Source organism: Fukomys damarensis, unplaced genomic scaffold (assembly GCF_012274545.1).
Source record: "Fukomys damarensis isolate Sample0158 unplaced genomic scaffold, DMR_v1.0_HiC HiC_scaffold_5, whole genome shotgun sequence".
In the NCBI taxonomy this organism is placed as follows: Eukaryota; Metazoa; Chordata; class Mammalia; order Rodentia; family Bathyergidae; genus Fukomys; species Fukomys damarensis.
Window position 1 is genome coordinate 20,996,873 of NW_022900917.1, and position 17,357 is coordinate 21,014,229.

The following is a 17,357-nucleotide window of genomic DNA, read 5'->3' on the forward strand; positions in this document are numbered from 1 at the left end:
TTTTTTTTTTTTTGTATTGGGGATCGAACTCAGGACCTTGCACTTGCAGGGCAAGCAGTGGAACCACTGAGCTGAATCTCCAGCCCCCGGAATTTTAATAGTGAGAGTTCTGCTGTTGGCCGAGCTGGGTGTTCCCCTGCAACTCCCAAAGCTCTGCCTCCCACCTTTGTGTGTTGCTGACACTTTGTGGGAGAGTAAAAAGGGAAAGGGAGCCTCGTTTCATACTGGTGTGGGTGTGGGTGGAGACAAGAGGATGAAGGGGGAGAGGTGGTGGGAGAGCGTAGTACGCCACCCCAGTGGGGTGTCCCTTTGGCATATGGTCATTCAGAGAAACTGCAGAGCTCCCCAGACACAGGAATGGCTCCAAAAATCTGTCCTTTTGTGAAAAATAGTCAACATCAATTTACATTAGTAAAGTAAGTAACAAATTAAGACGGAAACTTTTCTTCTGATACCGGCCCCGCTTCTGCTCATGAAGGATCTTTCCACAGGTAGAAGAGACTAGAGGTCAGACACCTGTGTCTTTAGAGATGTGGTCAAAGGACCATGAATACCACTGCCGAGTACCATTTAACTGGAATGCAGGCTCATGAAAACATCGCAGTGTATCCTAACCGACTTTACTCACGGGACTGGCACCATGTGATTTGTGGCTCCTCCCCAAAGTCAAAATGGCAATGAAAGGTAAATATTTTGAATCCATTCAGGACACTGACGTGGCCCTAGCTGCACCACTAAAGACACAGAAGAGGACTTCCAGAACCACGAAAGCGGCAAAAATCATGAGATAAGTGTGTTTGAAGTAAGAGGGCCATTTTGAGGGGAATAATGGCAATGTGTCTTTTACTTAATATGTTAAAAAAGTTTAAGCATTTAGTGTATTTCTTTTTTTTCTTTTTTTTGTACCAGGGATCGAACTCAGGCCCTTGCACTTAGGAGGCAGGTGGTGGAAACACTGAGCTAAATCCCCAGCCCTATTTAGTGTATTTTTTGATCCCATTTCGTATCAAGGCACTGAAGCACACACTCTCTCTCCCTCCCTCTCGCCCCTTCTCCCAAGCTCTCACTATCACTCTCTCCTCTCTCTCATGCTTTCTCACCCTGTGATGTCCTTTGCCATGCTGTAGCACAGTAGGAAGATCCCTCACCAAGGTATCATAATATTGGACTTCTCAGCCTCCAGCACTGAGGAATGAATTTCTTTTCTTTATAAAGTACCCAGTTTATGGTACTCAGTTACAGCATCAGAAAAAAAAAGGGGGGTGAAGATAGATCCTAAGAACTTGAACATTCTGGGAAAATTGGGATGGCTTCTGATTTTCTTCCCATTGTAGTCCTGGCTCTCATAGACTATTCAGTGATGAAGAACCCTGAGTCTCCCAGCTTATCTGGGAGTCTGTTCACGTACACGATCTCTGCGAGCCATGCCCATCTGTGAAGCACATCAAAGACAGCCAGGTAACAGCAGCCTATCATTGGAGTTGTCTACCTCCCCAGCCTGAATGGGTCTAAGTCTCCCTCTGGATCTGGGCCATGGCCTTTAAATCATTCCTGCCCCATAAGGATCCAGCTTGCTCAGTCTTGCTGTGACTGACACACTTTTTGAGTAATAAAAGTCTCCAACCTCCTAGGCCTTGCTATTTTTCCACATGAAGAGGGTAGAGGGTAGGGAAAATGACATTTCTATCCTCTTGTTAATGATTTCTCAGCAGAAATGAAGACCAGATGATAATTTATTAATTGTACTTTCTACTGTCTGTATTTCTTTCTACTTATATTGAGATTTAAAATCGGGCTGGAGATTTAGCTCATTGGCACCTTGCCTGCCTGGCAAGAGTAAGGTCCTGAGTTAGATCCCTGTTACCAAAAAAGTTACTGAACAGTTTTGTGTCCTGCTTTTTTTTTTAACTCAATCTCATATTATGAACCTATCCCACATTATTAAATATTTCATAAGAACCATGGTTTTCTTAATTTTTTTTTTTTTGTACCAGGGATTGAACTCAGGTCCTTGCACTTGCGAGGCATTCACCAGAACCACTGAGCTAAATCCCCAGCCCTTTTCTTAATTTTTGATGAATTCAAAAAAATCAACATTTTTGAGCATAAATATTTGTCCAAAGTATGTGATCAACTTTTTATAATAAATGATGGTTTCTGCTCTCGAGGGTCTCACATCTGGGTAGGAAGTAGGAGCAGGGAAGGGAGACAGTGAGAACAACAAGTTTTGTGTAAATGGTGCATTTAATAATACAGACAGAATACCAGGTGCAAAAGTAATCTGAATGGAGGAGGCAACAGCTGTGATGATAATTTGCTATGATGGGGTTCAGATAATCTCTCTGAAGTCCTCTGACAGTGAGCAGCATATATTTTAAATAAGAACCTAAAAGAGTAGTAAGGGTCTTCCTACTCAAAGTGTGGCCTCAGAACAGGAACATCATCAACCTGAAAGTTGTTACAAATACAGAGTCTCAGACTCCAGACGTCTACACACTCTCACTGCTATCCTATCCTAAGTCTTTGAGTTCTAACCAGCTGATAAACCTGCATTTCTAGCTTGCTTGCAGCTTAATTTCCCTTTCCATCAACACAGAGCCTATGTTTGAAAATGCATGAGCAGTTATTGCTATTATGATGATGACTATTATTGCTGTTTCTTGATTTTATAGTGTATATTTTCCTTAAGAGCTGAGAAGTCTTAAGAAACGTCATATTGCTAATCCTTACAATATCACTGTGAAATAGGTAGGTGGCAAATATAAACAAGTATCAATATTAGGCTAAATCATACTTAAGTATATGGTTGGAAACCCTGAGCAATCTAATGAAAGCAATATCCTTTTGCTTCTGGTGAAGTATTTCATGTTTATATTTCTTATTGTAAATCTCTGAGGGAAAGGGCTGGGTGACCTATTATGTTTTCCTCTATCTCTCATGCCAATTTAGATAATGTTTCTTTTGCATTTAAGTAAAATTGCTTTAGGTATATATATTTTAAAATTCTAGGCCTGAAAGAGATTTTACAAACATGACCCCACCAATGCCTCTTCAGCACCACACATGTAAGGAAAACAAAGAGCCTCAGAATTACCACATCGAATTGAAACCAAAGGCTGGAATTGAATCCATTTAACCACTAGACTGAGGCATTTGTGGTTGGAGAACAACTCATCTTGATAGCTTGCCAATTACTTTGTCTTGTTGGATCTTTCCAAACTTTAAGCCATTTGCTTATCATATTCACCAGTTCTATGGTCTATTTTTGAAAAACAGCTAGTCTTTTAAATATGTGATTATTTTTTGAAGCAATTATTTCTGATGATATTATTTTCTCCACTTTTTTTACTGAGACATACTATTTGTACATCTTTATGAGGTATATTATAATAATTTGATGCATATCTCAATGTCTAAAGATCAAACCAGGGAATTAACACTTCCAGTGTTCTTCAAACATCAGTTATTTCTATCTCTTGGGGATTTTAGTGCTCTTTTACCTATATGGAAATATACCACAGCTTGTTGCAATCAAAAATTACCCTGCAGTGCTATAAAAAATTCAGAACTAATACTATCTAACTGCAAAATGACTAATTAAAATTTTAAAAATATATTTTCCTTAAGAAGATATTATATATTAGTACCACAAACAGAATCAGTATGTACTACTTAGTATAAAATTAAGTAATACTATTCTAAAAATAAACCCCTTAAAACCAAATAATATTATACATTTTGGTTTGTAGATTTTGAGTTTGAGGCTGATTTTTCCCTTTCTTAAAAGGAAGATGTTAGGAAGTACTGCAGTGGTGTTAAAATATATTTAATACTTCAAAAACTATTATCAAACTATTTAACAAAATTGAAAGGGAAGTAATACTGCCAAATTCATTCCTGGAAGCAGGCATTACTTTGATTCCAAAAGCAGAGAAAGACCCAACCAAAGAAAGAGAATGACAGGCCAATCTCCCTAATGTACATAATGCAAAAATCAATAAGATATTCACAAACAGAATACAGAGGATCATCAAGAATATCATGCACCCTGACCAAGTGGGATTCATCTCAGGGATGCAAGGATGGTTCAACATGCATAAATCAATAAATATACTATATTAACAGAGTCAAAGACAAAAACCATATGATTATCTCAACAGATGCAGAAAAAGTGTTCAACAAAATCCAACACCCATTCATGATAAAAACCCTACAGAATATATGGTCTTTATCTCAACCTGATAAAGAATATCTGTGAAAAAACCAATAGCCAACATCATACAAAATTGTTAGAAATTAAAATCTGTCACACTAAAATCAGGAATAGGATAAGGATGTCCACTATCACCACTCCTATTCAATATAGTTATCGAAACATTAGCCATAGCAATTAGACAAGAGAATGAAGTAAAAATAGAAAAGGAAGAAGCTAAACTGTCATTATTTGCTGATGACATGATACTCTACCATAAAAGACTCAAAAAATTCTGTTGAAAGACTTCTAGACTTAACTGACAGATTCAGCAGAGTAGCTGGATTCAAGGTCAGCACTCCGAAATCAATAGCCTTCTCGCACACAAATAACAGACTCACTGAGTGAGAAATTAGGGAAACAATTCCTTTCACAATAACATCCAAAAAATGAAATATCTAGGAATCAGTCTAATGAAGGAAGCAAAGGCCTCTACCTTGAAAACTATAGTGCTCTGAAAAAAGAGAGCAAATATAAGAAAGTTGAAAGACATCCCTTGTTCCTGGGTAGGAAGAAAATATAGAAAAAATGGCCCTACTTCCAAAACTGCTACATAGATTCAATGCAATCCCAATTTAAATCCCAACAGTGTATTTCATAGAACTAGAGAAAATAATCCAAAAGTTAATTTGGAACCAGAAGAGACCTAGAATGGCAAAAGCAATTCTAGGCAATAAAGATAAGGTAGGGGGTATCACAATCCCCAATTTGAAACTATACTGCAAAGCCACTGTGATTAAAAACAGCATGATACTGGCAAAGAAACAGACCCAAGGATCAGTGGAATAGATTAGAAGATGAAGAAACAACTCCAGACATATTCAGCCACATCACCTTTCATAAAGGAGCCAATCATCCTCATTGGAGGAAAGATAGTCTCTTTAATAAATGGTGATGGAAAAACTGGATTTCAACCTTCCAAAGATTAAAACTACACCCATATCATTCACCATGCACTAAACTTAAATTGAAGTGGACCAAGGAGCTAAATATTAAAACAGAAATACTAAACTTGTTGAAAGATAGGTTTGGTAGAACTCTTGAAGACATTGGCATAGAAAAAGACTTTATCAACAAAATCCTCAGTAGCATGGGAAGTAGCGTAGAGAATCAACAACTGGGATGTCATTTCATTAAAAAGCTTCTGCTCTACAAGGGAAACCACCAGTAGAGCTAAGAGATTACCTACAATGTGGGAAAAAATTTTACCATCTGTTCCTCAGACAAAGGACTACTACCTAGAACATATAAAGAGCATAAAAAACATTAGATCTCCCAAATTTAAAGACCCAATTAAAAAATGAGCATATGAAATGAACAGACATTTTTCAAAGAAAGAAGTAAAAGTAGCAAATAAACATATAAAAAATGTTTAGCATCACTGGAGAGATGCAGATGAAAATAACACTGAGATTCCACCTCACCCAACAAAGAACGGCTGCTATCAAGAAATCAATAGCAAATGCTGACAGGTTTGTGGGGAGAACGGAACCCTTCTCCATTGGTGGTGGGAGTGCAGATTGATGCAACCACTGTGGAAATCAATATGGAGAAACCTCAAAGAACTAGGATTAGAGGTCCCATTTGACCTAGCCATTCCCTTTCTGGGTATCTTTCCAAAAGAATTAAAAGAATCATACCACAATGATGTATATGCACCTATGTTCATCGCAGTACAGTTGGCAATGGCTCAAACTTGGAAACAGCCCAATTGCCCCTCACCTAGAGACTTGATAAAGAAGATGTGGATTAAAAAAAAAATTAAACAGAGTACTACTCAGCCATAAAGAATGAGAAGCTAGAGACATTTATAGCTAAATGGACGCACATTGAGGCGATTCTCTTAAGTGAAATAAATAGGACACACGTGTAAATGCTGAATAGCGTATCTGGTGTGAGAAACTGAAAGTTTAAAGAAGGAGCAAAATGTGTAACAGATAATGTGAAATAAGAAGAAAGCATCTAAAGGAGAAGGGGAACTGGGAGGGGTAGGGAAAGAAAGGAAAGGAAAAATATGAGAGAAGGAAAAAAATGGAAACAAAGTCTTTGTAAATAGGGAGAGATGGAGGGGTTGAGAGGAGGGCAGGGGAATGGGGGTAAAAATAAGAACCAAGACAGATTACGTAAAGGTACCAATTCCCAATGATGAATATACCTAAAATGTACCAATACATTTAATGAAAAAAAAAAAAATATATGGGCACCAAACCACTGCCTTCTCAAGGTAATTAAGAGGATTACAGAAAGTTTACTCAGGGATTACTTTTCTGACTTTGTAGTTCAATGTTATTTAATGCCTACATGTGTTAGATCAGATCGCTTAGCACCTCTTGTTTCAGACATTAATTCTCAGCTCTCACCAGGGCCATGTACACACAAGTTCTCCTATTACTCTTCCTTCCTCCCACTAAATACTTCTACTCTGGACCATTATAAAGCTTCTCCCATCTGATTATGACTTGTTACACCGTTTGAACTTTTTAAGCCTTTAAAACCTGATTACCTGGGACTTTTGGAATCTCACCATCTTTTAAGTTCCTGTTTCAGCACTCAGTTCATATTTAACACACACCAACTTAACAGTTGAGAGCCTTCCTGTGGGAGAATATGTCTTCATGAGCAGCTTGGTGGTGAGCTTTCTGAGGGCAACATGGCACCTCGATCTCCTTCTCTCTAGGTTGCCTTGCAAGTAGTGTGTGGTCAAGAAATAATGTTTATTTGAGACACAATTTCTTTGACCTTGGCCTTGCTACTCTAATGCTCTAAGCATCCATTTGCTAACTGGGGCTGTAGATACAATATATTGATAGCCCTGAGAGTTTCCATTCGACTTTGTCACTCAGTTCAATGTCATTACAGCAGAAGTAGAAACTTTCAGTAGCCTGTGTATTAGAACAATAAGTTCCGTTTATTTCTGCTTTGACATAGGAGTTATGGTTTATGCCATTTGTGTCTTTGAGCATTCTTGGAGACCTTAGGAAAACCCTGTCCAACTCCAAGGGAATACATTTAAGGAAGTTAAAACTTGGGGTTTAGGTCCAATCTATTATTCTAATCACTTAGAGTTCATAGAAATCCTTCCTGGAAGAGGTGAAAAGTCATCTTAGACCACCTCACACAGTTTTCATTACTTAAACAATCAGATTATACTTCAGTCTTCAGTGTGCAATATTCTTCAGACTCTCCCTACCATGCTATAATTGATTTCAATTTAGTCCTTCTTTTTGGGCTCTTTCTGCCAGGTTAATTAACTGTATTTATATGAGATTCTGAAATATAATTCTTTCTGAGATTCGAATGCATTATTCCCCAAAAGATCACAAAATGCACAGATAAGTTGTTACTGCTAAAAACTTGATATTTCACCTGGATGAAGTTGAAAGTCCTGGGGGCTGGGTTTTAGTTCAGTGGCACCATGCCTGCCTCGCAAGTGCAAGGCCCTGGGTTTCAATTCCTGGTACTAGAAAAAAAATTAAAGGATCATCCTAATACCAGGATCATCATGTAAATACTAATTCACTTTCATTGTTTGGAGTCTTTTGTTTCCTGTTTTGAGATGTTTTGTATTTGGTTGTATATAAGATACTTGATGCCTATAAGAAATTTTTTCAAAAATATTTCTTTTTTTTGCAGAAGCTGTTTTTATTTGTGAAACTTTTGAAAGTAGCTCCAGTACATTTTAAACAATACAGAAGATTATTGTGAAAGATTGGAACTCACCTAGGTGCCAGAGAAGTCAAATCTCAGCAAGCAAATCCATAGGTGGCTTTCTTTATTTTTTTTGGTTAGAGTTGTTGAGCTTGCATTTTCATGGACTTTATAAAATTTCCAGTATCTGAGGAATGTTAAAGGGTTAATCCATTTCATTTACTTAAATATTCCAAACCATGATGGAAACATTTTTGCACCTAAGAGGAAAGATTGTGGGTGAAAAACTGAAGATACATGATTTATCACTCCCCTCACAAATAAAATTTATTCATTGCATCCACCAGCTATCACACAGATGGTCAGAAAATTGGCTTTGTGTAGGGATGTGGATTCAGGCATGAATATTAATAGGAGACAGATGTAAACGCATATTAATATGCATTTGCTTTGCATGGACTGACATTATAATATTTTCATTAAAGAAACTGCATTTGAAAAGAAAGTATAGGTCACCTTTTGCAAAGCATAAAATTGTATAGTGGAATGTATTTGTTGGCTCTGGGAAGCTACTGTTCATACGTAGCAGAAATATTAACGTTGAATCTGTGGTGGATGTTTACAACATGTCATTGGAAGCATCAGCCTTGCTCCTCCGGATTACAATTAAACTGTATTTTTGAACTTTAGCCATACTGGGCATGGGCTGTCGTTTGAGCAATCTAGGAAGCAAAACCCTGCTTGGATGTGATACACAGACAAATATAAATTATGTGTCTGAGAGAAATTATCCAGAAAGATCCATTCACATCCAAGACACAAATTTTCAGTGTGAGGCTTCTGTAACGGCAGTGATTCATAAAAATATAAGATTTATGCAGGCGTGATACTTTGGGAATTTTTCTTTTTGGTGTGGGCCAGTGTTTACGCTGACATCAGCGCCAGCATCTGTGCTCGGTTAGTATCTGCTTAGGGTAGCGTTGTGCTTCCTTCCCAAGTGGAAGGGAGAACATGATATTGTAAAAAGCTATTCACATGCTTGCCGCTTTGTACTCACAAACCATTCACAGGGTGATTTGCCACTAAAATATTGCTTACTGGAGAGAACAGCAGCTTTCTTCTGTTTGTGAGTCCCTTTAAATTGCTGTGTTGGCTCTTTAGACAAACATGATTACATCCCTGTGCACAAATGTGCAAGTTAATAATTATAAATGATCAGTTATTGATTATTCACTTCAGTGACTTCTCTAACCCTTACACAATCTCCAGGAAGCTTCTGAATTCCATTCTTCAACCCTGCTTTTCCCTTTGGACTTCGTTGTGCCTTTCCAGCTGCCCACTGAAGAAATCCAGCTGGAGGTTCAGTGTTGTATACAAAACCAAAGCTGGCATCTCTTCCTTTCCCCTCTACTAGAATGATCGAGTGCAGTGAGCCCGAGCTCCAGAAGATTTGGGTTCAAATCCTGCCCCTGCTTCTAAGGGGCCTTTTGACTGAGACAGATAATTTCACTTTTCTGAGCTGCAGTTTCTTACTGGGGAATCATTTTATCAGTTCCCACAGCTACCTTCATACCCTTGTTTGGTGTATCAAATGTGAAAACTTACGGAGAAGTGCCTGGCATGCTCGGCATGTAGGAATTTCTCGGGTTTACTTCCATAACTTTCTCTCTTTGCTGGTCCTGCCATTTCTTCGGTTTCTTTTCCACTCAATTAATTGCTCATATTTGTTTCATTAATCTTTGCTATCATGGTTCTTCGTTGGCCTTTCCTACATCTCTCTCGGTCTCTTGTTATATGGTGCTTTTTTAACTGGCTTCTCCAGCGTTTCATCTAAACCATGAGACAGGTTTACATTCTCCAAGCATGGCACCAATTAAGGTTCTCCTGTGTTCGGAAGCAGGGCTGTAACATTGCTCATGGAGTGAAGACCCAGTCCTTACTGGTGGCTGAGTTTTATTTGTCAGCCTGTAATCCACACCTTCAGCTTCAGGGCCACAGCCAACTGGGCTGCATCACTTTTTCTCAAACGTGCTTTCACCTTCCTGCTTTGGGCATTGCCCTGATTCCAGTGGAGAGAGTGACTCTGCATATCACTACCTGGTGGCAGATTCCCACCCATTCAAATAACTCCTCTACCAGAAATTTGTTTCTGCTGAACACCCGTAACATTTGCTTTCATTCCAACAAATAAATGTGTGATGGGTAATTTCATGTGACCCCTTGCCTCGTCCATGAGATGCGCAGATAAATGGCTAAACATTATTTCTGGGTGAATCTGTGAGGATGTTTCTGGAAGACCAACATTGGAACTGGTTCCCTGAATAAATTATCCTCTTCAATGTGGGTGAGCATCATGCAGTCTGTTAAGAGCCTGAATAGAATCCAAAGGCGCAGGAAGATTGTATTGAGATGTTTCTGCCTGACTGCTTGAACTAGGACGTAGTCTTCTCCTGCCCTTGCACCAGGACTTACTCCACTGGCTCCATGCATTGAGGCTTTTAAACTTGAATTCACCCTTGGGTCTCTAAGCTTAAAGATGGTGCTATATGGGATTCCTTATATCTATACATGCATGCAAGCTAATGCCTTATGATGTGTCTGTCATTCTCTATCTGTCCTGTTTGTTTTATTTCTCTGGAGTATCCTGACTAATACAAAATGTTTGCTGACTACTTTATGTAGTAGTTTGACTAGTACTTTGCAGTAGTTATTCAACCCTTATTTTTACAGGTGAGGAAACTGAGCCACCAGAGAGTGAAGTAATTGGTTAGGTTATTAAGTCATTTAGCTTTCTTTGCCATGTTTGAGTCAGAAGATTTAAACTAATGTTTGTTTGGAAGGGGTTCTGGATAAGCTATTTGAGAGCTACATGTATGTGTGTGTGTATAATAAAGTGTTCATACTGTACCATATGAAATAATAAAACAAATGTATCAGGTCTTTCTTCACAACTTTGCTTGATGTATTTCCTTTAAAGATTGACATAATAAGGTATTTTGACTCTGGTTCTGTAATTCTCACGTATCCATTATACAGGTAGTTCCCACATTGAAGATTTTTAACAAGACAGGACACCTTATGTTAAAGCAGGCCAGGGCAGGCGTGGTGGTGCACGCCTGTAATCCCAGTCCTCGGGAGGCTGAGGCAGAGGGATCGCCATGAGTTTGAGCCCAGCCTGGGCTACACAGTGAGTTCCAGGTCAGTCTCACTACATAGTGAGACCCTGTCTCAAAAAACCAAAAACCAACCAAACAAACAAAAAGCAGGCCAAAAATGCTCTTACACTTCTAGGAATCCAGGGTTTTCTGGGTGGAAAACAAGTCTGTTTTTCTCACTGCCTTATTTCTAGTGTCTAGCATATTGCCCAGAATATGGCTGGTAAACAAATACTCATTCTACTTCCACCGTACTCCCTCACGTTGTTCTAAGTACTCCTAGTAATAAGTGATTTATATGTTAATGTATTCCTTCCTGTTTGTTATGATCATCTTTGGTGTGGTTCCTAAAGTTGCAGTACAGAGTCCCCCACCTAGTCACTTCTAAAGAAACAAATGAATGAATCTTTATTTCCCACTTGAGAGCAGCTGAGTATCACAGCAAATAGAGCTGAGGGTGATTACAGAATAAATTTAATAGGTTCCTGACCCTCCTTCTCTTCACTTGTACAGGCAGTTTTTTTAAAGCAAGGGCTCCTTCCTAGTCAGGGCACATACATCCTTCCAGGGATCCATGGGTGGGTGGGCTTAGTGTCCATGGGATTGCCAAAGTTGTATATAGATTTGTTTGTTTGTTTTTGTTTTGTTTTTTTGAGACAGGGTCTCACTATGTAGTTGAGACTGACCTGGAATTCACTATGTAGCCCAGGCTGGTCTCGAACTCACAGCGATCCTCCTGCCTCAGCCTCCCAAATGCTGGGATAACAGGCGTGCGTCACCATGCCCGGCTCTTGTGTACAGATTTGTATATGATTTTTTTGGTGGTGTATGAGGGTCCATAGATTTTATTATTTAAAAGGAGAATTTCTTATTCTTTTATCATTATTTTCTTTTCTAATGATTAAAGTAATATGTCTATACTATAAAAATTCAAACTGTACAGACATTTATAAAGTAAAAAAATTCAATAGCATGAAGTGTATTCATTAAAATGTTGAAATTCTTTCAATCCCGAATCCCCTCCTCATAAGGCAATCCTATTATAATTTTATTAACAGTGTAAGTCCATAGTTCCACATCAGTGTATTTGTACTGACTTGCCTTTTGTAAAAACTTTATTTTGAAATAATTACAATTTCATGGGATATGGAAAAATAAGGTACAGGGCAGTCTTGTGTTTGTCCGCAATGACAACATCTTGCATAAGTATAGTACAATATCAAGACAGTAACAAGGAAACTGACATTGGTGTAATGTCAGTTATACCAGAGCTTATTGCAATTTCACCAGTTTCACATGCACTTGTGTGTGTGTGTGTGTGTGTGTGTGCACGCACATGTGTGTAGTTCTATGCAATTATATCGTGGGATGATCTGTATAACTGCCACAATCAATGTGCGGAACTGTTCCTAACCCCATGGATCCTTCCTGATGCCCTTTTATAACCACATCCACCTTCCTTCCTCCCTGCTGTCCCTAATCCCCAACAGTCACCACTCTGGTCTTTATCCCTATAATTTTGTTATTTCAAGAATGTTATATAAATGGAATCACATAATTTGTGCTCTTTAGGAATTTGCTTATTTTCTTTCTTTTTGCTCAATCTAAGCCCCTGGAGATTCATCCAGGTTGGTGAGAGTATTAAGAGTTCACTCGTTTTTATTGCTGAGTGATATACTGCGGTGGATGGCACCATATTCATTTAGCCATTGCTCACCTAAGTTATTTCCAGTTTGGGGCTATTACTAGCAAAACTGCTATGGAGATTAGTTTACAGGTTTTCATGTGAACATAAGGTGTGATTTCTTTGGATAGTACCCAACTTATCCAGTACAGTTTCTGGATCACATGGAGAGTCCGTATAAAGTTTCACAGGATATTCTAAAATCATCTTTGAGTCCTACCTTTTTCATAAGTTATCAAAGTTGGCTGTGTCCCTAAGAAGACTGAACCAAATTTACACAATCCAAATTTGGATTGGAATATTGCTTCAAATTGTTATGGAAGGAAATCCCCCCTGCCTTTTCATTCTTTCTACTGCTGCTCCTTAGCATTTCATATGGTCTTTTTTTTTTTTCAGCTTTAATTGAGTTTATTGGTACATTTTAGGGATACAGTACAGTTACATTCATTGTTGGGAATCTTGTACCTCTACATGACAAGTCTTGATTCTCATTTTTTCCCCTTACCTCTGCCCTCCCTTCATCCCCTCCTCCCCTCCCCATCTACAAACACTTTATTTTCATTCTCTCACATTTTTTTCTTTTCCCTTTTTACTCTTCCTCATATGGTCTTTGATTACATTTCCTTCCAACATTAGTTCTAGGAGTCTCCATTTCCTGTTTATCTTCAGTGTTCTTATCAACTGTCTGCAAAAGAAATCAGCTTCAATTCTACCTTCAAGGATTTTCACGGATTTACCAGTTTTTATTTCTATTTACTCTTGTACCCCTAAGTCTTCAGCTCGTTGAAGTCCAGTATTGACTGTCACCTCTTTTGCTGTATGGGAAAATTGAAATGAAAGCACCTTTGCTTAGACTGGTGGTGAGAGATGAAATTTCTAGGATAGGGTTGAATGATGTCAAATATGGTTTACAACCAGGATGATGCAGTTAATGATTTCTTCTAAGTTAAGTCTTCACTGGTGCTTCATTACTTGGAAGTGAAAAATAAATACATTAAGGAACCATTTACGAATGTACACACAAAATAATTCTGGAGATAATGAAGCAGATTGTTTGAGACAAACTGGGTAGCCTAATATTTAATACCCCTAGTCAGCCTCCTTTTCCTGAGTATTTATTTATTTCCCTCTTAATTCAGCATTTTTTTTCCAGTTTGTACATCAATATGATTCCCCTTTACTCTGGTACCCAGTATCCAAACATAAGTTGTCCCCACCGTCAGGCAGTGTGTCTTCAGGGTAATACTTTCAATTTGCCACACTGATTATACCAGATCCTGATCGTCACAGATCTGATTCCAGCTCGACAGTAAGTCCTCACCATGTGAATTTTAAAATTTAAAAATGTATTACAGTAGAAGATACATTGCTATTAATTTCTCTCACTTTGAACACACTCATTTCATCATTGTCATTTTCTCAAGCGGTTCTGGCCATCCTCTTTGGAGAGTGCGAGAAAAAATAGAGTGGATGCTGCCGCTGAGTGCCGTCCGTGGAATGGCAGGCTCATAAAAACATTACTGTGCTTCCTCCTCTACCTTAGTCACCGGATCTGACGTCATATGACTTAGGGTGTTTCTGCAAGTCAAAATGGCTATGCAAGGTAGACGTTTTTAATCACTGTAGGACCTCAAGGCAGCCACAAGAGTACAGCTAAGGAGAGTCATGAATGACTGTCCAGAACTGCTTTAGAAGGTTGCAAGAATGATGGGATAAGTGTGTTTGAAGTGAGAGGGAGGATTCTGAGGGGGATTAATGACAAAATATCTTTTACTGTAATAATTCTTTTTAAAATATTTAAATCATACTTTTCGATCACATTTTGTAGGCTTTTTGCTTTGTCTTGATTGAACCTTGACTCTATAGTAATGATCATGAGAAGCCACAGAAAGGGTCTTTATTATTTTTTCCTCCTTCTCTCTTTTTAGCTAATGTTTATCAAGAGCTAGTTAAGTGCCAGTTATTGTGATGAGCATTTTACATGCATTGCCACAAGTAATATTTATAAGAACATGTGTATTTAGCCCATGGCTGTCTTTTTTGACACTTTCTATCCCTCTAAAGCATGCTGGTTAGTATTTGCAGTGCACCGGATGCTCAGGTCAGCAGGTTATTCTTTTGCTTGGTATCCTGAGCTCTTAGCTTCACTCGCTGAGGCACATGCTCAGAAGGGTTACTTTAGTTTGTTCTCAAACCTGTTTTTCTGATGTGTTGGTTTTTGAAATTGTATAAATTCACTAAATGATATATACAATGATGATATGTGGGTAGGGAAGAAAGAGGAGCTGCTTTTATGAAAAGTAAGTCAAATATTTGGACAGTCTTGATAAGAGAAGTCATTGAGTTGCTTTTAAATTTAGTATGGGGAAAACATTAGGGAAATCTAGAAGGATTATGCACCTAGACTGTCTCACAAGTACCTATATATATATTCTTGTTCCCTTGAAGAAGGTAAAACTTAAAATTATGTATGGCTGTGGCTTATGTGAGAAAGATGGCCCTATGAATATATAAAATTTGGGGGGCCGCTAGCAAAGGAACCTCATGCATACTAAGTACACACTGTACCACTGACCTATACTCACAGCCGCTAGGAAGTTCTTATAAAAAAATAGACTTGACGTTAGTTGAGAAGGTTGGTGAATGTTTATATATTTTACATTACTGTAAAATGTTTAAGGTGTGTTTATATTGTTTCTGGGACCCTTGTTTTAGCTGATATTTTGTTAATCAAACTAATTACAGGACAGAATTTTGGGCGGTAAGGGTCCTATTATAACACAAGTACTGTGTTTTACAGATGTAGAAATTGAAGCATGGAGAGGCTAGGTTACTTGTCTTGTTTATCAGATAATTCTATGATGCCTCATGGGATAACTAAGATTGGATATGTGTTCCATAAATGTTAGAAAATTGCTTCATGTGAGGTAAATTTCTTTTAAAAACTTCAACCTATAATATGAATATTGGGGTTTTAAAAACATTTTTGATAGTGATGATAAACCTAGAACATTATAACGCTATAATTTAAATACTCACAAGTATTCAGTGAAAAAAACCAAGTTATAAACAGTACCTATAAATCCAATTTGAGGGAGATTTGTATATGTACATAAAATTTTGGGGTAAATATATATTGCATATCATAGTGCATATATGTTTTAGAGCTATGATCATCATCACCAGATATATATATCTTCACACAAAATAGATCAAAGAATTTATACCATATGGTAATAGTTGTTTATATTTCAGGATTTTTAGAGAAGAGACACTCTCTCTGAGTTTTTTGTAATTTGCAAAATTTTCTTTATAATATAAAATGTCAAATATTTTCATAATCATTTGAAATGCTCCAAAAGAGTCAAGTGTAGGATATGTATTTTTCTTTCCTTGACTCCAAAAATGTGTGTGTAGCCTATTATTACTGTCATCCTAATAAGTGTGGCACAAAGTCAGGGAACAAGAAGGACTCGTCTACAGTATTTTCTCTTTGTCTGGCCTTCTGGACAAATTGGTTTTAAAAAAACAGGCTTCGATTTTGACCTGCTTTTCTGTGATACCTGACAGTTCATCTCCCATGCTTTTCTCCTGGGTCTACTGAAGCTTTATCAGTGCTGTGTTCTGAAGAATTGGATGCTGTATGCATTGATATAACAGAGCCTCTGTCATCCTGGATCTCTATTATGTGTACGGTTATAAGAAGTCTCCTGTCTTGTGACCTGGAATGGCCCAGCTAGGATGAATAATTCACCATAGAGTCTTCTCCAGTCACCTATTTATTCCTTACCTTCTTTTTTTTAAATTGAAGTTTTCTAACAAATGAAAAAAAAATGGGTAAACAAGTCTCAGATTTCATTTCTTATACACTTTCAGTAGATTCCTGAACTATATAAGTGTGCAAATGAAAGCTGTTTCTCTTTATCCACTTGGCTTTCTCTGGGCAGTTCATTTAGTTCTGTCTCTGTCTTTTCTTTTTGCTGGAACAACGGCTGATGTGAGGATGAATCATAATATGACTCTTCTGGAATGTAGCTGAGCAGGGTATACCTGAAGGATGCAGTGATTAGAGAGTGTGAGTGTGGGCTGTGTTTCTGTGTGGATAAATTTACTACCTTTTTAAAAAATCAGCACTAGTGGGAAAATTCCCAGCCAGGGCATGGAGATTCTAGTGAAAAATAAACCAAATACTAAGTTACAATTTTCTACAGGAACACGATAATAATTCATTAAACTTTAACAATTTAATCAAGGAGGCAGTGATGGTGAGGGGGCCCCTGTGTGAAGCACAGACAGAAAGATCTCTCTGAGGTTTGTTGTGATTTTCTAGCTTTTCAACTGGAGCTCTGAGTGTTTCCAGTCATCCTTGTTTCACAGTTGGGAGTTTTCCTTGGCATTCTCATAGATTGTCGGAGGAATGATCAAACAGTTGTCATCAGGCTGTGTGAGGATCTCTGTTACCTTACCACAATAGGGGTGGTGGTGGGGTACAGCTGTTGTTTATTAAAGGATTTGAGACACAGGTCAGCCTGCCCTGCCTAGGGACACACAGGCTGTAATTGCTCCAGTGGGAGACAATGTGGAACCCCAAAGCTAGTGCTCATTTCATCTTTGGCTT